This window comes from Saimiri boliviensis, chromosome 6 (assembly GCF_048565385.1).
Source record: "Saimiri boliviensis isolate mSaiBol1 chromosome 6, mSaiBol1.pri, whole genome shotgun sequence".
Taxonomy (NCBI): Eukaryota; Metazoa; Chordata; class Mammalia; order Primates; family Cebidae; genus Saimiri; species Saimiri boliviensis.
This window is the reverse complement of record NC_133454.1, coordinates 105,560,241-105,585,685: the sequence shown is the minus strand read 5'-3', so window position 1 is coordinate 105,585,685 and position 25,445 is coordinate 105,560,241. Positions and strand designations below refer to the sequence as shown.

Below are 25,445 nucleotides of genomic sequence, written 5' to 3'. Positions count from 1 at the left end.
CAAGGAAGAATCCCCTTTAGTGGATATATGCTGTTTATAGCCTCCCAGAACCCCTGTTTCATTTAGGAAACTGCACCATACCTTCTCATGTGGATTTGGTGAGATTGTAGATTCCAGTGACTAAACCCCTTGGTCCTAATGGTGGAGAAAAGAAACAAAACAAAACAGTATTTAACTACTCATAGTATATTCTATTCCCATGGAGGTAACGTCTCATCAGTAGTACACATTAGGTCTAAGGAGGAGCAATCAGAGTTCTCCTCTTGATTGAAATAGATATCGGGGGAAATGAAGCTTGCTTTCTGCTGTATCTAAATTGAAAGTGTGTTATCCTGGATTTCCAGGAGGTATTTTTTGCTCAATAATATGGAAGATGCTAACTCCAAAATGAATGAATGAAGATATCAAACAGAAAAAAAAAAAAGTTCAAATGTGGAAAAAAAGTCTCAATAGCATTTAGTTTTCTTTAAGTTAGACTCATTCTAGTACTTTCCAGATATAGAAGCTGGTTAATTCTCTTTGGAGATTAAGTTAATTAAATTGATATTATGGCACTTTAAAGAAAAATTCCTGATTAATGGCAATAAAATGAAAATGAAGTAATGAGAGAGAAGGAATATTACGACTTCATAACTATTACACTATTGAACCATTTCTCAAACTAAGTTCTAGGATGTTAATCACTCTTCTGTCCCCCCAAAAATGTGCTATGGTTAAATAGATTGGGATTAAACGTATTTGTATTTTAACACACACACATAAAATATTTTTGTTTAAAAGTAATCAGATTTCTTTACTGATTTTAAAGAAATTTAAAATGTCACATAATGTGTTATTAAAATATTTATTATACTTTTATTTTTTATAATAATGCCCTGCATTTAAATATTTAAACTGATAAAATATGAGAGCAAAAATAGTTATCTCTACAAAAACTAAGTTAACTTTCTTTGAAAACAATAAAATTAGATATTTTTAAAGTACACATAGAAAGACCAGTGTAAATGTGAGAAAAAATCAAATATCTACAATGATTTATATATGTATATATAAAACACATATTAAATAATTCACCAACTACAACTTCTGATCAACTAAGGTGTTCATAAATACAAGCTTTTACTTAATTTCATCATTATTTCTAGATTTATAAATATATATAATCTTATTTTTAAAAAGTAAGACATAAAGAAGGTATCAAAGCCCTTCAAATTTTGCCACTGAGAAATAATGATTGGCAACATTAAGTATATTTTATTCAGGATGTTAAACCATATTACACACTGAATATGTTTACATATTTATATACTTTATATGTATAGAGTTTTAAGTGTGTATTCATATATATCAATAGAAATTATTTATGAGATTATCATTTATAAAAAGTATTAATAAAGTGGACTCATACTCTTTACATTTTAAAAATAAAATATTGAGATGGATTATAAAATTCACTTAAGTAACAAAAATGCTGGCTTTCAATTAAAGTAATGAATTTAGAGAAATAGTGAAAGGTATTACTAAAGTATCTCAATAGAATTTAATTAAAATCATGATAATATTTAGGTTAAAATAATTATTTTTAACTGCATATTACAAGTTTAATCAGGCTTCAACTGTATTATTTGACTCTGCTATTAAAGTTGAAGAGAAACTGAATCCTCTTTCCAATTTTCTTAATTATATTGTAATTTTAAATTGTCATTGTTTTTAACATACATATTATCATCTGCAATAATTATTTTTAATTTGTTTAAAATTGATTAAATGCATACTACTAGTCTTTTCCACACATATTCAGTTCTAAGTTCTTTATTTTGAATTAATTCCTCTGTGGGCTAGATTTCATTGTCAAAATTTTTTTTCCAAGAAAAACGAGTTGGCGCTATAATTGGTGGATTTTTGCTTGTTTCAGAATGTCTGTCTCTTGGCTTTATTTACATAAGAAGGACGATTTGGTGGGATGTAATTTTTAAAAATACTTTATTTTATTCAAGAGGCAATGTGCATTGCCCCACAGTTTTCTGATATCATATATTGTTGTGGGAGAAAACGTAGGTGAATTTTTCCTCACTGGCAACTTGCTTTTTCTTCCTGGACATTTGAGTTTCCTCTTTGTTCTTGAAGCCTCATGCCCTAAATACACACACACACACACACACACACACACACACAAAGAAGAAACAAAATATTTTATATATATATATATAATTTTTTTTAAAAGATGGAGTCTGGCTCTCTTGCCCAGGCTGGAGTGCAATGGTGGGATCTTAGCTCATTGCAACCTCCACCTCCTGGGTTTGAGCAATTCTTGTGCCTCAGCCCTGCTGAGTATCTGGGATTACAGGCACACACCACCAGGTCTGACTAATTTTTCTGTTTTTAGTAGAGACCAGGTTTCACTATGTTGGCCAGACTCATCTCAAACTCCTAACTTCGAGTGATCCACCCACCTTGGTCTCCCAAAGGGCTGGGATTACAGACTTGAGCCACCACATCCAGCCCCATGATATATCTTTATATTGATCTTTTAGTTTTATTTTCATACCACTCAACCAATATACTACGTATTCTTTTGAAATAGAGAATGAAGATTCCTTTCAAGAATATAGTTCTGCCACTATTAAATGTAAATCAATATTCTGGTCACTGATAGAAATATGCAAATGTATTATTTTTCTCTTTTTTTAAGAGACAGCAACTCACTCTGTTGTGAGGTTGTAGTTCAGTGGCACAATCATGGCTCACTACAAAGTTGAACTCCTGGGCTCAAAAAATCCTCCTGCCTCAGCCTCCCAAGGATTATAGGTTCCACCCTCTGTCCCCAGTGCTTAGTGTATTTTTAAAGGGCTGGTGTCATGTCACTTTAAATATTTGTAAAATGTCTCAAAATGACATGCTACTTTTAATTCTTTTCTAGATTTTCTCTGTGAGACTAGAGATAATTTGATCATCAATGACACCACCAACTACAAGATGCATCATCATTTTATATAACACTACAAGTGAAAACATGGTGTCAATTAAAATTGTACAATAATATTTATTGTTAGATATGCCCCAATTTGAAAACGGTTAAAATGTTAAAAAAGAATGTGGATCTCAGAATTGATGAAATATGAAACTATTCCCATTACACAGGTAAAGAAATAAAACCAGAAGCTCCTTCCCCATGCCTTCTAATATTTATTCTCATTTTTTCTTCTACATGAATAGTGTTCTCCATTCTAAGTCACGTGTGTTAGAATGTAGAGCTAGAAACCTAAGCACACAGTAAGAGAAATATCAAAAATGCCATGTTATTGTATTCAAATCTAATAAAAATGCCATTTTATTGTATTCAAATAAAAATCTACATTACATATTGACCCTTGTCATTAGATGATTTTAAATAAGCCACATTTAACCCAAAATCCATATCTTCTCTGATCCAGATGTTGACTAGAAGATTTGTGATCTGTTAATTTTCTTCCTTTCATTTGCAGACAAAACTGAACTAGTGGTCAATTGATTCTACTACATAACCAAAATTTAGAATGGCCTATTACATCGCAGGGGCACCTTCATATCTGGTATTTTATCTTACAATTGATGGTCATTCTATGACCTTTTGAACATTGAGTCTTCCTGACCATTTGTAGATTATTGTTAGATTATCTAAGAGGGATTCAGTTTAAAATGAGTATAAATAAATTCTCTCCACTGAGGGTAGTTCTTATTTTGTTCAGAAATATTTGAAAGAAAAAAAATATATATGATTAGTGGATGTTAAGATAAAAATCCAAAAAAAAGACAAAGAAAACTGAAGCTAATTCTGGATTAACCTACTCTATTCCCAAAGGGATGTTTTAGAAAATCATTTTACCACCAAAAGTTTTATTAGAAATTAAGAATATGGCTTTATATCTCAACTCTACCATAAATAACAGTGTAATATTTGATGTGTCAATTAACCTCTTTGAAGTTAGCAGTTTCATATACATGGCTAGATGCCAAGTAGACAGGAAAGTGTACCTTCTAGCTGGGCAAGTGAAAACTGTGGTAACACTGAAGTGATGTTATTACCAAAAGAAAGATGAGAAGAATGGATGTTGGGGCGTAAGTAGCAGTATCTATCACAGAAAGCTACAAAATAACCTACATAGTCAAATAAAAATAAATCTATAAATGTAGAATTTTAAAGATACAATGTCTTGTCACTACATGCTTTTTTTTTAAAAGATCTTTTATATATTCTCAAGCAAAACTAAAGGCTTTTTTTGTTACCACTTCAGAATTATAATATTCTAGTTCCAAGAAAAAGTTTGGTGAAACACTTGAGTCGAACAGAATTGCTGCAATGGTTAGATTTAAGTAACTTACGATGCAATTAGTGACGCAGGTGAGGGCATTTAAAATGCATGTTAATTTTTATCCTACCCCATTTAAATAAAGAGTTGTTTTGTTAAGGTGAGATGATTATCTCTAAGATACTGTTCTTTCATCAGATTTCCCAATTTAACCTACTTCTATGTTCTTGCAGGGATTTAGTAAAGAGTATGATAATTGAATTGCTTTAGCTAATGATATCCCCTGATGGGGAGACAGGAAAGCAGAGCAAAGGCTTGAGCAGCTGAAGGTGCAATTTGACCTGGCATGAGCCTTCTTTCTTATAAGAGATGGGTGGAGGAAAAAATAAATAAATAAATAAATAAACAATAAATAACTTCTTAAACTAATGTGCTTTAAAAATGAAAAAACACTCTTTAATGGCAAATACTCTCAGAATCTATTCCTCCACAGTATGTGGTGCAAGCTTTGACTTTTTAGTATTTTAAACTATTAATGTATTACAATGGAAAAAAACACATTTTCATGTATGTACCTATGAAACAATTCTGCATGATGTGCACATGTACCCCAGATTCTAAAGTACAATAAAAAATATATATTAAAAATAAATAAATAAAAAGTAAAAAAAAAAATCAAGAAAGCAGTATATCATGCAATCTGGAATTAAATTGTTTGATCCACAAACCCGTACTCTAACCCTGCTTTTCTTTCATTAATCAAAATATAATTGCTTTCTTCTTTTTTTTTTTTTTTGAGTAGAGGAAATTAAAGCTATAATCGCAGAGACTGTCAAATCCTTTTCCCAAAAAATGATTGGATAAAGCCAAACAGATAGGCCAAAACAAGACAAAGCAAGAAAATAATTTCTGAGCTGCAAAAATCAACCAAAGTCAAACAACAATCTGAAAAGTAATAATGGTCTTGATAAATTTTAAAGTATCAAAATCACACATATCAGGCTATATGATCATAAGGGAAAGAAGTTAAAAATAACAACAGAAAGACATATAGGAAATCTGAAAATATTATTTAAACAACACTATTCTGAGTAATCCATGAGTCAGACAAGTAATTACAGTCAAAAATAGAAAATACTTTGACATGAATGAAACTGAAAACACAACATAACACAATTTATGCAGAATAGCTAAAACAGTGCCAAGAGAAAAATTTAGTCATAATGGCCTTTATGACAAAAATGAAAGGTCTCAAATAACAACCTGAGCTTCTACGTTCAGAAATTTGATGTCTAGGAGCAAACTAAGCCCAAATCAAGAAAAGGAGGAATAATAAAAACTAGAGAAAATATCAACCAAATAGAACTCAGAGAAACAATTAAAAACTCAAAGTTTGCAATTTAAAAAATTTAGAGAACACAAATTACCAGAAATAATAATGAAAAGGGGGTTATCATTAATGACCCTGAATAAGTAAAAATAGACTATAAGGGATTATTATGAAAAACTTTATGCCAGCAAACTATGTAAGTTAAATGAAATAGAAAAATTCCTAGGAAGACAAATTATTTAAACTTACTTAAGAAGACAAAGAAAATCTGAATATAGACTCTCCTTGACTTAGAGTTATGTTGCAATAAATCAATGATAAAGTCAAAACATTGTACGGTGAACCATGACTTACATACTGGAAGCCAGGGACAGTATGTTTACCTATAAAACGTGAAGAAATTAAATTAGTAATTAAAACTATTTCCACAAAGGAAAGCTCAGGCTGAATTATATCAAATAAAAGAAGAAATTATTATAAATTAAAGTTATTAGATTTAAATTTTATGAAATCTAAGATCGAGGACCATTTACCAATCAATTTTTTTGAGATTGGAATTATTCTGATACTCAATACAGATAAAGGTAACCTAAGAAAAAAAAAAGAGCCAATATTTCTCACAAACACTCACGGAAAATTCTTGACTAAATGCTAGTAAGCAACATATAACAGTATTTTATATCATAACAAAATTGTATTTATCTCAGAAAGCAAAGTTGTTTTTTTAAAAAAAAAACCATACATATATATATAAAATATATATATAGTATACAAATAAAAATACAAAATCACATGATCATCTTAATAGAAACAGGAAAAACACTGGCAAACACATTCATGATCTAACACAAATGCATTATTTAATAAAAGACATAATCTATATAGAAAATCTTATAAAATCTACTAAAGTACTGTTAGAATTAACTGACAAATCTATCAAGGTTACAAGATACAAGATAAATAACCTCTCTGCTTCTGCCTTTGTCCTCCCATCAGCTGTTTTTCACAGAGAATGTGTTTCTAAATTGCAAATCAGATTGTATTGCTCCCATGCTATAAGCTTCAGTGGCTTCCTACAAGTCTCAGTGTGATTTGACTCCCTTATACCCCTCTGGCCTCTTTCCTACCAATGTGCCTCATGGTCACTGAGCCAACCTGATCTTGTAATTACTCAAACTTGCAACATATTGCATCTTAAACAATTTGCTTGTCTGGTTTACTTTGCTGGAATATTCTTCCGCCAGATAGTCAAACGACTTATTCCCTAACTTCCCTCAAGACAAATGAACCATGTCAAGGAGACCTTTCCTGAGTCATCCATCTATGATAGCAAACTCTATCACTCTATCTATGCCCCCTACACTTACTGTATTTCTACTAGTGAACAATATTTTTTTTTCTGTGTATAATTTTTGTCTCTTCTAGATTACAAGCAGCAACATGAAGGTAGGCCCTTTGTATTTTTATTTCACTGTTTTATTAATATCAAGACCTACAACAGTGACAGACACATAATATATTCTCAACAAATGTTTGCCTAACACATGAATGAAACACAAATAGTAGCCACACAATCTACTTAAACACCAGTACAATTGAATAGGACCCTATGTAATTTGACTCACTGTTAGTTAAAAAACAAAGCATTGCAATGGATTTCCTAATTAAAACAAAGTGAAAAAATTAAAATTCTCAGGTCTCCTAATAGCAATTTAAAAATCAAGACAAATGAAACAAAAATAAACAAAAAACTTCACTTCCCATTCAAAATGGATAATATGTTCAAAGACCACATAAGTATTTCTCTGAAAATTAAATGGAAAATAAATTCAATATTTTTTTAATAAATTCATTATTGATTTACTACTGTCCTTCTATTTCTGTTTCAGGGTAAAATGCAGTATAATTTATCTTCCTTAGAGAGCCTTGTGGATATGTAAGACCTCTGAACATAATACTGCGCTCATAAGAGAGTAGGAATTTATTTCTATGAACAATTAATCATGGCTTCCTGGAAATGCTTTGCAGACCCAGTACTCCCAAAGCTATTTATCTCCTTCCTTATAAATTGCCTTATTATGTGATTTAACTCTTTGATGCCTGAATGCTCTATTATGTTTCATATTTACTTTGTAACTACAGTAAAATCCTTTCATACAACAATGTGTGCTCCAAAAAAGTTGAAACTTGTAAAATGCTATAAGAGCATGATTGTACAGTAAAAGGAATGGCTAGGGAAACAAGTTCTTGGTTTGTAGTGATCCCGTTTCTGGCTACAGGATTTAAATCTTACTAAGATCCAGTTGACTGTGGAGCCATTTAGTGAGGGCTGTTGGCTTAAATATCCGTGGCAATAGTTATTTCCATGATTAGATAGAATCTCCTGGAACCTTGTCATCTTTTTTATTGGCCTTATCCCAGGAGAATTAGCTGGGCAAATAGAGAGTGTCTGGGACCATGTTCTGCCTTTGTTCCCCTAGATGGGGCTGCTTCCCTCTTCCCACCTGGCCTTACCCTTCCCTCCTCCTCCCTTTTCCCACTCTTCTCCACCTGCCTTAAGAAACTTGCTTAAAAAGTAGAATAAGAGACAATCACTAACTAAACTATGCCTGAATTTATATCAGAGTAGAATTTTTCTTAAATATTTTTCAATCTAATTAAACTTTTTTGAAGGTGGAATTAGACTTTGTGAATAAGTTAAATGAATTAACTTAGCCACTATCCCCGTCATTTTACCTCCCACCAGCAAGCACTTTCTTATCAAATTAAGGTAGAAAGACACTAATAAAATAAAAGGACTTCACAAAAATGTAAAAATGCTCTTATGGTCTAAATTAAGCAATTTGTCACATCCCCTGATCATAACTATTCCACAGAGAGGAATAAAGTCACAAAGGTCATACAAAAATAACAATATTGTATGCTACAGCACAGGAAAGGAGAAATAGCAAAATAAAACATCAATAAATAAATCCCCACTTCTTCCATGTGGGTCTGTGTTTCCTCATTTATAAAATGTGAGAGGTAAACTTATCCTCGAGAGTCGCTTCTTGCTCTAAAATGAAAACATCTGTCACATCCAGATTACCCAAGTTGAATATTATAAACCCATCAATAGATTTGGGGAATATCTTCTTCCTCTGTTCAGAAATTCATGGTCACCTTTGTGTCTCTGGATACATGCAAATGTTTAGATCTCTATTTCTTACTCCACGTTAGGTGTCTCATGAGAATGACATTGAAACAAGAGTATGATCCTAACTGATGGCCTAACAGAGCAGTAAGCAAACTTTTCAGTTAAGGATTACAAATGCATATGCCTTAAAGTCTAAATCAACTGCTCCTTTTAAAAATTTTAACTGTATGAATTACCAGATGCATTTAATAGACAATGAGGGGCATGCACTGAGGATAAGAATGAGATTTTACATTGGTGACAACATAGCAAGTAATCACAACTGATTAGCACAATTTTATTAGCTGGTACCTAGCAGATTCAAAACTGTAAGTCCTTATGTAGTATTTCACTTGAAAATTATGGTCGAAAAGATTGAGAACCATACTTAGTTTTATTTGTGTGTTTAAAACATTTCTTGAAGGTTAAATGAAAACAACATGTCAAGAATGTCAAGAAACATCTAAAGCTGTGAAAATAGATCTGTGAGATAATATGTCAGAGGGAGAAAGAGCTTAGAATCTGGATTCTAACAGACTTGTGGCTGAATCTTGAATTTATCATTTACTTTCTATGTGATTTTTAGTAATTTCTTAAACCTCAGGTTTTTCCTCTGAAGTAAGATTATGTAATTTATCAGACCATTATTATAAAGAATAAACTAGACAGTACAGATTATTCATAGTACAAATGTAGAATTTGAAATTGCTGAGAGTTCTAGACTGTTTTAATGAGAGAAAAGCCAGGAAGTCTTTCTATAATCTGTGATTACAACAGAGAGGAGCAGATAAAGAGACTAACACTAATCAGAAATGCATGTGCTTCGGGTACTGTGGAATGATAAATAGAACTCTAAATATAGTTAATTTCTTCTAGTTGTCAACTTGCCCTCTCAGGCAATTACTATTATCCTTATTTTACAGATGGGAAAATTGAAGCTCAGGGAGGTGAACTTGTCCCATGAAGTGGGTGCTTTTAAACAAGCCAAAATTATGAAATATAATTAAAATACACTTTTATTCTTGTCCCTCACTGTCTTTCTATATTTAGTCAGTAGAGGTGGTTTTTCTCCTGTCATGGAATAAAAATGTGGTCAAGACTTATGAACTTCTCTGTTTACTCAGATTTAATGGAACACCCTAGAGTTACTGAAGTCACACAGGCTTAATTCAATGCATCAAACATGAATATTGAGTGAAATTAAAATCTCATTTCTCCAACGTGAGGAGTAGGAATTCTCAGCTTGAAAACTAAAATTTCTGTTTAGTTCCTGACTGAGGTGAGAATGGGTACATTGAGGGAGACAGGTAAGGGTAAAATCAAGTTCTTGTTAAACAGACAATACTGCCAGGAGACTTGAAATCCTTTCAACAGACAGATAATCAGAGCAAATGCTTCTTTGCCTGATTACCTTGACATGTTATTCAGAATCCATACTCTGCCTTCCTTACTTTGCCCCAAAAAGAAGATGGCACATTCCCAGATATGAAAAAGCATCTTCTCTGGTGTGTCATTCCACCTTCAAACCCTGGATTTTAGAAGTTCATTCCACTCAGAATTTCTCTGTTTAGAGTCTATCATGATTGTAGATAATTCTCCTAGTCAGTCTTGTAAATGACTTTAGGCTAGTTCTTTCTCCAAGTCAAATAACACACATCTAGTGCTGGTGAAACATTTCTACCTTCTTTTCCTTGGTATAACTTTATTGCTCAATGTGGATGTAAAAATCTGTCTTTCTCTCTCTGAAGTTTTTGGAAGGGAACTGACCCACTGCATGTTTTGCTAGGTGACTGAGATGTTGGCAGTTAGAATAGAGAAAACTAATGGATATAGGAAATGCATTAGGGTATGAAATGAACAAGATTTAAATTCCTTGGATGTAAACAGTGAGGTAGGTTGTGGAAGTCCTCATAGCTGAAGAAATTAATTTCTACTTTTTTAGTTTTGCCGTTGTAACATACAGCACCCAAGAAAGAGCAACATTGGATGTTCTCTCTTTCTCTCTCTCCTGCTCTCACCTCTTTGCCCTATTGCCTCAAACTGACATCTATAGCTTTTACATTCCTCAATAAGAGTTCACTCTTCTACTTTCTTACAATTATAGGAAGCACCACCAAGCACTCCAAGGGATCTTATCAAAGCCTCTTTCATTAGAATTGGGGTTGGCGTAAGTGCCCTTACCCCTCTGCTTTGGGGTGGTAGAGAATCACAGCACACGTGCAACTGTCTCTAAAGAAAGAGCCCTCCTATGTATGATGTCACTTCCCTTTTTCTCAATTCTTTTACATCCTTGGGGGCTTTAAGAAAATCTGTACTTGTTTTTACATATTTCCTTTGCAAACTTCATGTTATTCTTCCAAATCACTTTGGAATTTTCTACCTGATTTGGCTTGGCCTGGGCTTAAAATTGACCTGCTATTGTAGTCACATCCGTGTGTTCAGTTTAAGATTTAAACCAAGGTCAATCTGACTCTAAACTACTGTCTGTTAACATTTGGGGGCCAAGTTTAAATAATAATATTTTAAAGTTACCCAAACATGTCAACTGTCTCCCACCCACTCCCAATATCCATTGACACTATCTTGCCTTTTTGAGTAATTTGAATTCTCTAACAGTGATTGATATTCTTGTCACACTCTCCTGTGATGCCCTATAAGAGAATTCTCAGAAGGAGTATCTATTTTAGCTCTCTTCCAGCTCTTACATAACTTTGAAGAACCCACCAATATTATGTCTCTTCTCTTTCATTTCAGGCCCTGTATCTACGAGGTTTCCTGTTGGGAATATCTCTGTGGCAAATCATCTTTCCACACACCATCTTGGCAATGACACTCATTTTCCTCCTTAGTCAGACCTTGTATAATCAGCAACTATGTTAATAACAGAAATGTTCACCTGAGCAATCTATGTGTCATGTTTTTTTCAATAAATATATTTGGCTGCTGAGTAGCATAATTTGTTCTGTTTTTCCTTTAAAGTATATTTTATCACCAACCAGGGGTCACTTGGGCTTATATTTACAGATGGTCTGATAATTATGATGATTCTAGATTCCAAAATGTCTTTGGTTATATTATAAAATCCAAAAGGAATGGTAGTTTAATGCATACAAGAAAATTTATCTGGGAATAATATGACTAATACCACCTCAGACACCTACATAGATTGTTGATAAATACAAATAATAGCACATTGTAATACATAATGGGATTTTAATATGTTACCAACCTCCACTCCTTCTTTTATAATGCACAGAAAAGCTTTGGTTACATTCACCAAGAAGATGCACATATTCTAAAGACATGTAGGTGAAACAACACTTTATTACTGAAAGTTCTATATTTATCAGCATTAAAATTTTCATTTATAAAGTGAGCAAGAGTTCCTTAAAGGGGAGAGTGCCATTATTTTGATTCACTATTTTTTTGTAACTACAAAATACTCTGAACAATTCTTCAACATGTCGGTAATATATCTGAGGTGTGACAGGTTTTGAGGGTGCAAAAGATACAGACATCATTTTTGTATTTTATCTTAATTGTGGTTGTCATTATATTTATCTTTAATATTCTCACATTTCACTTGATGCATTCAATCCAAATAATATATAAAAAGTTCAAACCATAAGAAATCCATATGCTCAGTCTATACCAGCCAGTGAATAGGTTTTCTTTCAACTTCATTTAAATAACAACTCCTGAATCTTAGTATTATGAAAAGTGCTTGGCATACAGAGATTCTTCCTTCACATAAAAAACTCCTCCATGCAGATTTCAGTAAAGCCTGCATCCCTAAATCATTCCTTTGATAATTACTGAATAAAACCCAATATCTAATTGCATGCAATAAACATCATATAACTTAAATGCAGGTTAAATAAGTAATAGATCCTGTTAGAAAACAGGTCAGAGGTGGAAATAGCCTTTTTGGGGCAGAATTGTCATGTTTTATAGTGCAGAAATTAAAGGAAAAAAGAAAAGCATATAAATAGCCTATATAAGTATAATAGATAAATATCAAATTTAAGAAAATTTGAAGTGTAACTTTTTCTGCAATCTCATTTTATTACTCAAAGTTTTGAAAGATTAATTTTTTATCCTCTAAGTGCATGGAAACCATTGTTGTTAAAAGTTACACTGGTAAAATGATGGTCAAAGGAACACAACACAGCTTAAAACCATAAACTTTAGGTACTTGATGTGAACTATGTTTGCTCTATACTCATATTTATTTCAGTTAAAACATGAGACACAATAGTTAGTTACAGAGATATAATTCACAGTTCTTTTAGGAAGCATATAAAGAAAATTATTTTTTATTGTGATTCATGGTACACAGAGATATAGCCTGCCTGCTATCCTCATGTATACCATGTATGATAGATACATGAATAATATATCCATGGTTTGGTTTTTACTCCTATTTCTCCTATCTAACTGTAAATTCTGAGGACCTAGAGAGACAGTTATCAACCCATCCCTATGGAGTGATATGGCATAAACATTATGAACACTTCATAAACATTCTTCAGTAAACAGTAAATGAATTAGTTTCTTCAACTAATTCATGAAACCCATCTTGGCCTCCCAAAGTGCTGGGATTACAGGACTGAGCCACTGCACCCAGCCAAAATATGAGATTATTATACCAAATTATGTACAGATAGAATTTACAAGCCACATAAAATGTGGAAGTATAACACAAATTACCTAGTAAAAGAACAGCCTTTGATCATCAGCATCATTTCAGAAAATCTTACAATGAATCCACTATACTAACACTACTGCCACTGAATAAAATTATTATAAGAGGAAAAACAAAAGAACAAGTAAATTGATGCATATGCACATATATAAACATAATTGGACAGGTCACAAAGCTTTCCAGATTATCCAAAAATAACTTATTATTGTTTATACAAGTTATTTTTTAATCAGTCTCTAGTCTTCCTTCAGAATAGAAAGCATGTGGGGACAGACTTGGTCATCAGAATAGAGCCCTCATATCTGAATATATCAGGCAGATGCATAGGACTCAAATTTGCTAGAGACCTACAGTGAAATGCTCTTGGTAGGTCAGTGGAAACTGCCTCAGATGATATCTTCATCTTTGTGAATTTTATACTCATATGTTATCAGTTATTAATTTCTAGTAATATGTATTTCATTAAACTCAGAATCAGAGAATTGGTGTTATAATATTCTTCCTTTATAAAGACACATGCACACATGTGTTAATTGCAGCACTGTTCAGAAATAGCGAAGACTTGGAACCAACACAAATACCCATCTATGATAGACTGGATAAAGAAAATGTGGCACATATATATCATGGAATACTATGCAACCATTAAAAAGAGTGAGTTCTGGAAACTGTCATTCTCAGCAAACTGACACAAGAACAGAAAACCAAACACTGCATGTTCTCACTCATAAATGGGTGTTGAACAATGAGAACACATGGACACATGTAAGGGAACATCACACACTGGGGACTGTCAGGAAGTGGGGGGCTGGGGAGAATAGCAGCAGATGGGGGAATAGGGAATGGAGAGTATTAGAAAAAATATCTAATGTAGATGATGGGGTGATGGATGCAGCAAACCACCATGGTTTGTGTATACCTATGTAACAAACCTGCACATTCTGTACATGTGCCCCAGAACTTACAGTATAATAAAAAAATAGAACACTATCTTCAGCAAAACCTTTCATTCTCAATATCAAATTTCACAGGAAGTAATTTACATGAATTTAATGAATGTTTCTCTGACCCACCTCCCTTATGCATAATTACATTCTAGGAAATGCTACATGTGCCATAATGAAAATTAAGTTTTTAAAATAACTTTATTATATATTGTTTCTTCTAAGGACTTCCGTAATATGAGGGTGTATCAAAGAATTTTATTTTATAAATAATTTACTGTTTGTAGAAGAAACATTAAACTTTACCTCAATCTTAGCTAGAAATGATTGTTATAATACTAAGAAGAAATTGGTAAGAAAAAAGTGGATAAACAAATATTGTAGAGATTCAGACACTGTTCCAGGGATGTGTCCTCACAAATGTTAAGTGTTAAATGTGGGAGAATACAAGCCTTTTGAAGTTTTTGTACATTTAAAAATTTTACATGTGTAGATAGACTAAGACATAAAAATGAAAGATAAAAATGTAAATTAGCAAAAAATATGAGAATAACTTTATGACCATGAAATGTAAAAGTTTTCTTAAACATAACAAATTCCAACAAAAGCAAAAATTGACAAATGGGATCTAATTAAAGAGTTTTGGCACAGCAAAAACAAAAACAAACACAAAAACAAAAACAAAAAAAAAACCTATCATTAGAGTGAACAGGCAACCTACAGAATGGGAGAATATTTTTTAATCTATCTATCTAATAAAGGTCTAATACCCAGACTCTAAAAGGAATCAAATTTACAAGAAAAAAAAAAACTCCATTATAAAGTGGGCAAAGGATATGAACAGACACTTCTCGAAAGAAGACTTTTATGTAGTCCACAAACATATGAAAACAAATATCAACATCACTGATTATTAGAGAAATGTAAACCAAAACCACAATGAAATGTCATCTCATGGCAGTCAGAATGGCCATTATGAAAAAATTAAAGAACAACACATGCTGGTGAGGTTGTGGAGAAATAGAACATTTTTACACTGTTGGTGGGAATGTAAATTAGCTCAACCATTTTGGAAGACGGCGTGGTGATTTCTCAAAGATGTAGAAGCAGAAATGCCATTTGATCCAGCAATTCTATTAGTTGGTATATACCCAAAGAAATCTAAATCATTCTATTATAAAGAGACATGCACATGTATGTTCACTGCAGCACTATTTACAAGAGCAAGGACATAGAATCAACCGGAATGTCCATCAATGATAGACTGGATAAAGAAAACATAATACATATATACCATGGTATACTAAGAGGTCATAAAAAAGAATGAGATAATCTCCTTTGCAGGGACATGGATGAAGCCGGAAGCCATGGCCCTCAGTAAACTAATGCGGGAACAAAAAAACAAACATCACGTATTCTCACTTATAAGTGGGAGCTGATCAATGAGATCATATGGACACATGGATGGAAACAACACACACTGGGGCTGTCAAGGGGTGGAGTGGGGAGAAGGAGAGTATTAGGAGAAATAGTTAATTCATGCTGGGCTTAATACCTAGGCAATGGGTTGATAGGTGCAGCAAATCAACACCATAGCACTTGTTAACCCATGTAACAAACCTGCAAATTCTGCATATGTACCTGGAACAAAAATTAAAATTAAAAAAGAAAATATATTTTATAAGTGAAAACTCGAAGATTTGACTAAATTAAAATCATTTTTATTTATGTTTAAAGAAAGGTACAGTAGAAATTTTAACAGGAAGGAAGTTAAATTTGCAGTATCTGCAAGTAACATTAATTGCTGAATATACAAGGTAGTAAATAAGCAATAAAACAAAACTCAACAAAGAAATAGAAATAGACAATTCACAAAGGAATAAGGTTTTTAACTTTTATTTTATGTTTAGGGGTATATGTGCAGGTTTGTTATATGGGTAAATTGTTTTTCATGGGGTTTTATGTAGATTATTTTAATTACCAGATTATTTTACCACCCAGGTAAAAACATAGTACCAGGCAGGTAGTTTTCCCTTCTCACCCTCTTCCTTCCTTCACCTTCAAGTAGGTTCTGGTGTCTGTTGTTAATTTCTTTGTGTCCCGATGTGCTCAACATTTATTTCTCATTTATACATGAGAACATACTATTTTTGATTTCTGTCTTTGTGTTAGTTCACTTAGAATAATGGCCACCAGCTCCATTCATATTAATGAAAGGACATAATTTCATTCATTTTTATGGTTGCATAGTATTCCATGGTGTATATGTGCCATATTTTCTTCATCCAGTCTACCACTGATGAGAATCTAGGTTGATTCCATGTCTTTGTTATTGTGAATAGTGCTATTATGAACACTTTTATGCATGTATCTTTAGGTATAATGATTTATATTTCTTTGGGAGTGCTGGGTCAAATGTTAATTTTCATTTGAGTTCTTTGAGAAATCTCTAAACTGCTATCTACAATTATTGAACTAATTGAACTAATTTACATTCCCATCAGCAGTGTATAAATATTTTATCTTCTCCACATTTTGGCCAACATCTGTTATTTTGTGACTTTTTATTAATAGCTTTTCTGGCTTGTGTAAGATAGTATCTACTTGTGGTTTTGATCTGCATTTCTCTAATAATCAGTGTTGTTGAGCATTTTTTTGTATGCTTGTTGGTTGTGTGTATGTCTTCTTTTGAAAAACATCTGTTCACATCCTTTGTCCATTTTTAAATGGAGTACTTTTTTTTTTGCTTGTTAATTTGTTTAATTTCCTTATAGATTCTGCATATTAGACTTGTGTTGGATGCATTGTTGACAAATGTTTTTTCCCATTCTGGAGGCTGTCGATTTACTCTGTTGTTAGTTTTTGTTTGTTTGGTTGGTTTTGCTATACAAAAGCTCTTTAATTATGTCTTGTCAATTTTTGGTTTTGTTTCAATTGCTTTTGGTGTCTTCATCATGAAATCTTTGCCAAGTCCTATGCTCAAAGTGGTATTTCTTAGGTTATCTTCCAGAGGTTTTTTTTTAAAATTTTATGTTTTACGTTTAAGTTTGTAACCATCTTCAGTTTATTTTTGTATACAGTGTAAAGAAGGGGTCCAGTTTTAAACTTCAGCATATGGCTAGGCAGTTATCCCAGCAGCATTTATTGATTACAAAATCTTTTCTTCATTGCTTGATTTTATTGACTTTGTCAAAGACCAGAGGGCTGTAAGAGTGCAGCATTATTTCAGGGCTCTCTATTCCGTTTCAATGATCTATGTGTCAGTTTTTGTACCAGTATCATGCTGTTTTGGTTACTGTAACCTTGCAGTATAGTTTGAACTATAGGTAATGTTATGCCTTCAGCTTTGTTCTTTTAGCTTAGAATTGCCTTGGCTGCTCTTTTGTGGTTCCATGCTTTCCTAATTCTATGAAGAGCATAATTGGCAGTTTGACAGGAATAGCATTGACTATGTAAATTGCTTTGAACAGTATAATCATTTTAACACTATTGATTCTTCCTATCCACGAGCATGGAATATTTTTCTATTTGTTTGTGTTATCTATAATTTCTTAGAGTGTGCTCTGTAATTCTCATTTTAGAAATTGCTCATCCCCCTGGTTAGCTGTATCCCTAGGTATTTTGTGGTTATTTTGAATGGGATTATGGTCTTGATTTGGCTCTCAGTTTGGATGTTGTTAGTGTTAAGGAATGCTACTAATTTTTGTACATTGATTTTGCATTCTAATATTTTGCTGAAGTTTATCCAATCAAGGTGCAGAAACTATAGGGTTTTCTAGATATAGAATCGTATTGTCAGTAAAAAAGGATAGTTTGAATTCCCCCCTTCCTATTTCGATGCTTTTAATTTCTTTTTTACTTAATTGATTGGGCTAGGATTTCCAATAATATGTTTAATAAGAATGGTGACAGAATATTTCTTTATCTTGTTCCTGTTTTCTAGGGAAATGCTTCCAGCTTTTTCCCATTCAGTGTGATGTTGACTGTGGGTTTGTCATAGATGGCTCTTATTATTTTGAGATATGGTCCTTCAATGAATAGTCTGTTGAAGGTATGTTGATTTTTATTAAAAACCTTGTCTACATTCATTGAGAAAATCATGTGTTCTATCTGCTGATGAGTCACATTTATTAATTTGCATACATTGAACTAAACTTGCATTCCGTTTCCACCCTTTGGTTATTGTAAATAATTCTGATATGCACATTAGTGTGTAAACATTTATTTAAGCTTTACTTTTATTTCTTATATAGCCAGAATTGTGATTTCTGGATCATGCTCTAATTAATTTTTTTGGAGAAGCCACCTGTATTAGTCTGGTCTCACTCTGCTAATAATCATATACCCAAGACTGTTAATTTATAAAGAAAAAAGCTTTAATGGACTCACAGATCCACATGCTAGGGAGGCTTCACAATCATGATGGAATACAAAGGAGGAGCAAAGTCATGAACTACATGGTGGCAGGAAAGAGAGAGCATTGAAGGGGAACTCCCCTTTATCAAACCATCAGATGTTGAGACTTATTCACTATTACAAAACAGCATGAGAAAGACCTGCCCCCATGATTCAATTATTTCCCACCAGGTCCCTCCCACGACATGTGGAAATTATGAGAGCTACAATTCAAGATGAGATTTGGGTGAGGACACAGCCAACCAATATCATCACTACATAATTTTTCAGAGCAGCTGTACCATTTTACAGTCCCATCAACAGTTTCTCCCAATTTCTTTAAATCTTCCCAAGCATTTATTATGCTCCATATTTTGTTTTGTTTTATAACAAATGAAAATAATAAAATCCTAATGAAAACAAAGTGTTTCATTTTATTTTGTTTCAGTAATGCTTAGTGATGTTGACCTGTTTGTGGAAAAACCTCATGTTTTCCCATTAAATGATTTTGAAACTGCTGTTTAAAATCATTTGACCAAATATGTGAAGGTTTATTTATGTGTTCTCTAAACTATTCCATTGTTCTATATGTACATTTTCATGGCAGTTTCACATTATTTGGTGACCATATCTTTGTCATAAATTTAGAAATCAGAAAATGTGAAACCACCAACTTTGTTCTTCCTTTTTTAAGATTGTCTTGACTGTTTTGAAATCCCTTGAGATTCCACATGAATTTTAGAAGGGACCACAAAGAAACTATTTCAATAGTTACCAGAAGAGAAATCAAAAAATGTTGCTGTACCACTCTGTAATAAAAGAGTTGTTGGTCACTTCAGTGTCTATTAAAGGGGTATGTGTTAAGTATGTAAGACATACACTATGGAATACCCTACAGCAGTAAGAAGTAATTTATAGGATATATAGTTTACATCTTGAATAAATCCTAAAACAATTTTTGGAGTTAAAAAGTAAAACACTACTATCCCTCACTCTAGATAGACAAATGTCTGGCTCACTCTCTCCATCTGCAGATATACAGAGAGACATATTAATATCTATTTATATAGATAGCAGTATCTATCTACTTATTTGTTTAGAAATAGAGATAGAGTAGAGACAGTAGAGAAAAAAGGAGAAAAAAAAGATAAAACAAGATGTGTAAGAGAGTATACATAAAAACATAGAGGATAAATTAAAATATTTTTCCCTTTAGCTAAATGGCATACAAGGTGGTCTCTCTAAAACATATTTAAGAAAGGCAAAATCACTGTGCTCTGAAAATTGTTAGATGGATCTAAAAGTGGCTCCTGTGCTGACAATTACCTGAGGTTATAGATGCAATGGAAGAGTTAGAACAAAGTCCTTTCATGAATTATAATGATGGAAATCACAGAGTTTATGCTACATTTTTCTATTATCATATAGTTGTTACTTTCAGATTTAGGCCTTTAAATAAACTGAAGTTATTTTGTAACTAGAATAAAATGGTAAAACAATTTTTCTAATATCAATTTAAATAAGTCATTTTGTAATACTATATGTACAACTCACCATATATAGATAGAATACATTACAAACCATATATGTTTATATATAAAGTATATATGTATATAATGAAAAAATCAAACCCTAAAAATTGTATATAATTATATAATATAATGGTTGTTTGGTGAAGTTAATTTAAGCTGAGTTTCTTTCACTTGATCTGAAACAGCCTTAAATAACAGAGGTGTTATGAAATATTTCTGAGCTAGTACCAAAATAAAATATATTTTGTCTGTCATTGCTTCACAAGACCAATAAGAAAGAAGAAACTGTGAAAGTAATTAAAAACCTACCATATTAGTCTTAGACTTTAAATAAAATAAACTTCATAGAGGACTTGACTATTGTCATTGCAATGTTACAAATGAGAAAACTGAGGTTCATTAGTGTTAACTAACTCCTGAAATCCCACTTAGGAAAGAATATCTAAAATTTATATTTAGCTCCATCTGTCTGCTTGTAAGCTCATGCTTCATCCACTGAAACCAGAGTCAATAGACTTGTTTTCCAAATGACCAGTTATTAAATATTTTAAGCTTTGCATTCCACATAGTCTCTGTCACAACTACTCGACTCTGTCATTGTAGGTCAAAAGAAGCCGTTGACAACACATAAAGGAATAAGCATGGCTGTGCTCCATTAAAATGTTATTTGTGAATACAATTTGACTTATATAAAATGTTCATGTCATGAAACATTATTTTCCTTTCATTTTTCAACCATTTGAAATATAGCAAACATTATTTGCACACTGTATAAAAACAGGTGGCAGCCTGGATTTGATTCACAGGCCATAATTTTTCAACCTGTGCACTAAACTATGCTAACTTAGAAAGAAATTGAAGATTTTATTTCAGCAGTGAGAAGGTGAAGTGCAATAATTTTACCTTAAGAATGTAAAAACAGGTGATTTTATGATATCAAAAATAGATAACCCAGCAGACACACTGAAATGCAGAATCAGAATTCAGCATATGATTTGATAATGGCAAATATTTTTCTGAGAGCTCAGGATGAGAGAGAAGTTAAAAATATGACTTTGGAAATAGCCAGGAAGGAGATAAAAGAACAAGAGGAAGTGACATTTGTACAGAAATGTCAGTGAAAAGGAGAGAACCAAGGTAAATACATTCAGAGGAGACAGGGAAGGAGATAGTTTCATGATAGAAAAGGAGGAGAACTCATAAAAATAAAAATCCAGGAGAACAAAGAAACTCCATGGCTAAATTTATCAACCAAGTAAGTCATCAATGACTTTTGAAAGAATAATCACTGCAGAAAGTTAAGTGTTAGAGATAGTTTACAGGTGCCTAAGGAGGAGGCAGAATCAGAATTACAGGCAAACTTTTGGAAGATAGACACCACATTTAAGTTATTTAACAATTTGTGTTTTTTTTTTTTTTTTGAGACGGAGTTTCGCTCTTGTTACCCAGGCTGGAGTGCAATGGCACGATCTCGGCTCACCGCAACCTCCGCCTCCTGGGTTCAGGCAATTCTCCTGCCTCAGCCTCCTGAGTAGCTGGGATTACAGGCACGAGCCACCATGCCCAGCTAATTTTTTGTATTTTTAGTAGAGACGGGGTTTCACCATGTTGACCAGGATGGTCTCGATCTCTTGACCTCGTGATCCACCCGCCTCGGCCTCCCAAAGTGCTGGGATTACAGGCTTGAGCCACCGTGCCCGGCCTAACAATTTGTGTTTAATAAATGTTTACATCACTGAAAACCTTACAGTATAAAAATAAGCATTGTTAGCAATAAAAAACTGAAACAGAGAAAATAGAGTTTCTACACAGACTTGAAATCTCTATAGATACTTAAATACTGCTAAGGTTGGGTTGTCATATTTGGGAAGTTCCTTAAGCTTGTACATCTTCATTTTTTTTTTTAATCTCATGACATTGTAACTTTTATTTTCATGTATTTTAATACAGGTGGCATACCTATAATTTTAAGTTTGTGGTGGATCCACAACCTTCTGACTTTAAGTGATTTGCTGATTCAAATTCTGGCCTTTATGTCTTTTTTTTTTTATTGCATTTTAGGTTTCGGGGTACATGTGAAGAACATGCAAGATTGTTGCATAGGTACACACATGGCAGTGTGGTTTGCTGCCTTCCTTCCCCTCACCTGTATCTGTCATTTCTCCCCATGCTATCTCTTCCCACCTCCCCACCCTCCCGTCCCTCCCCCATTTCCCCCCAACGGACCCCAGTGTGTAGTGCTCCCCTCCCTGTGTCCATGTGTTCTCATTGTTCAACACCCGCCTATGAGTGAGAACATGTGGTGTTTGATTTTCTGCTCTTTTTTTTAATAAGAGATGCAATTGTGTTAAAAGTAGCTTCCAGGATGACATTTTCAGGTAAAGAGAAGTTAAAGATTGAAAAAAGGAACCTGAAAATCAACTCCTGCAGAATGCAGAAAGTCCTTCAACAGGAAATGTAATGGATGAATGTGGAGGGAAATTGCTTCTGATATAGGGTCCCAGAAAGAAACAAAGCACCCAATGAATAGACATTAATTTAAGGAATATTACAAAGGTTTGGGAAGGCATGCTTAGCAAAAGCAAGAAGGTACTAATCCTGTGGATAGAAGGGGCAAGTGGATGAAAGAGTTTTCAGAGTTCAGTGAGACCCTAGGCTATATAGGAGGGTGAGGGAAGCTTCAATCACGGAGGGTCACAGTTACTGCTAAAGATATAGCCATCTAGAAAAGTTTTCAGAATCTGAGAAGAGTTATCAGTTCTTATTTAACAAAAATGAAATATTTGCCTGCAAAAAAATGGACTGATGTTGCATTTTTAGATATCTGAAAATATTTCAACCCAATGGTTGATTTAATTTGCTTAGAGTTCATTTGAACATATTGTGGTAAATATGCATTCAATTTGCAATTTTCTGCATTAAAATACATCCCGGATTTACTATTTCATAAAATATTCATTTCTTCTTCTACAATCTTCAATAACCAAAATTCTCTGCCAGCTATATTACATATTCATAGCCAATTTTAATATTTTAATTAACTATTTAAAAATACAACATTTTGACATACTGTTTGCAAAGAAAAATAAAACTGCACTTTATTAAACTAATTTATATTTGTTTTTCTTCTTATTTATTGTCTGTTTAACTATCTTGGATAAGATTAATTCATCAAGCCACTAAATGCCTTTCTCTTAGCATATGGAATTTTGCTAACCATCATGGAAAATACAAATTAGAAAACATTTCTGGCATATGACGCCTACAATCAGTTTATAAAGAAAAGTAATCTCCAAAAAAAATATTGGAGTTCACAAGAGGGGCAGACTGAAGGAAAAGCGATAAAGTGACAGCTTCATGAAGGATGTGACATCTGAGCTTAGTGTTTAAGAATGGGACAGTTTGGAAATGCAAAGTGAAAAGATATTTTCCAATTACAGGGAGCTGAGAGGATCCCCAATCCCCCACACCTCACCACTCCCCTGCCACCAACTACGTTAAGATGAAATAAAAAGGCCTTGGGTAGAACTAAAAACTACTGTAAATGGAAATAAACCAGCAATGATGCAGTCCTCAGTATTAATTGCTCTCCAGGGAAATAACACTCTATCTACCAGATCTATAATAATGGGCAAAGTGACAATATTGAACTTGTAATAATGCTGAGTAAGCACTTTGCTCTAACATGCTATAACCACGGAATGTACAGCAAATCATAAAACACACTGTGTGATTATCTCTTCATAATCCCTTCTAAACATTTTTAACTCAACACATTTTATCGAGTTTGGAGTAGCAACAGCATGTTTTATTCTCCTGAGGTCAAGATAAATGGAATGAGAAAATTTATGTTGAAAATGAACATGGAAGGTCTTCAAAACGGCTACAAACTTAGGTGTCACTAGTCAGTTCTTAAAATTACAAGAAGGACTTATGTCTGCAAAAAAAGAATAAAATAGATGCTTAAAACAGATACTCATCACAAACTTGGTTAGGTGATACTTATTCCTTGATAGCTACCTAATTTTCTCACCAATGCCGAAGAAAAAGTTTTATAAAACGCTTACAAATGTGCACACTGTGTTCATTAGTTGTACTTTGTGTTATTTTGTTTCTTATTTATTATTCTCACAATTTCATCATCGTTTGTTTGGCAATAACACGAACCTAGCGTGACGGGGTGCCTATTGCAGGCAGATTCTGTGTTAAGCTACCAGGGTGAGTAAAGGGGCAAAGTCGGGTCGAGGTTGGATCAGGCAACTCTGTGCTCCGGCTCCGCACATGCGGGCCCATGCAGCGGGATTGCAGGACAGTTCTCTGGCCACTCTGGTAATGTTCAGGAAGCAGCACAGCTGCATCTGTTGAACAGAAGAGTTTATATAGCGGGTGGGGAGTAGCAGGCAGCAGCGAGACCCACCCAGCTCCCACACACTTAGCAACGCAGGTCTCACACCCATTGTTTTCCACTAAAAACAGCTAGTTAGCTTCCAGGTGTTCAGAACTCAAAACTGCCCTAGGCAACAAGCTTTCCCCATGAAGACGGAAACTGTGGTTTTCAGGCTACACTCCTTCTAATATGCTCAATAAGCAGGGTCACCCAACTCCTGCACTCGTGGCTGAAGCACTCTTCCCATTCATCCCTAAGTCCTGCTCAAATGAGTTTGTCGTGAATCTCTGGTGGGAGCTTCTCTTATCCTGTACCTGCCACCTGAGTAATCTGGCAGGCTTCCATGAGATGCCCTGCAAGGAAGGATCTGAAATGGCTTTCCTTCTTCCCCACTGGACACTGGGAATGTTACGCAAAGCACATCCTGATGTCACTCCTTCTCAAATACCCCTCACTGCTCACTAAATCAGCTCAGCCCTGGGTAGGGATAAGGCCTCCCCTATGGCCTGGATTGCCATGTTCCCCAGTGGGAGTGTATATCCTGGAGGCAGTTTATCCCCGTCCCATGCTCTAAGGACATACAATTTTCCACCTAATTCATGGTGAATGCTATAGCCCGCCCTTCTTTAAGAGTCTGTGATTTCTTTCTGTTTTTTTTCTGTTAAGCTGCTGTGTTGCTTCTTGGAAA

General features: G+C 33.6%; 1 long non-coding RNA gene across 1 annotated transcript in view; it reads right to left on the bottom strand.

The window, feature by feature from the left end:
* Window positions 1-25,445, bottom strand: part of LOC141584756 (uncharacterized) — a 240,553-nt gene that overhangs the window by 133,255 nt on the left and 81,853 nt on the right. The window contains exon 2 of the long non-coding RNA XR_012517961.1: window positions 82-135. This is a non-coding gene — a long non-coding RNA (uncharacterized LOC141584756). The remainder of the gene's footprint in view (window positions 1-81; window positions 136-25,445) is intronic.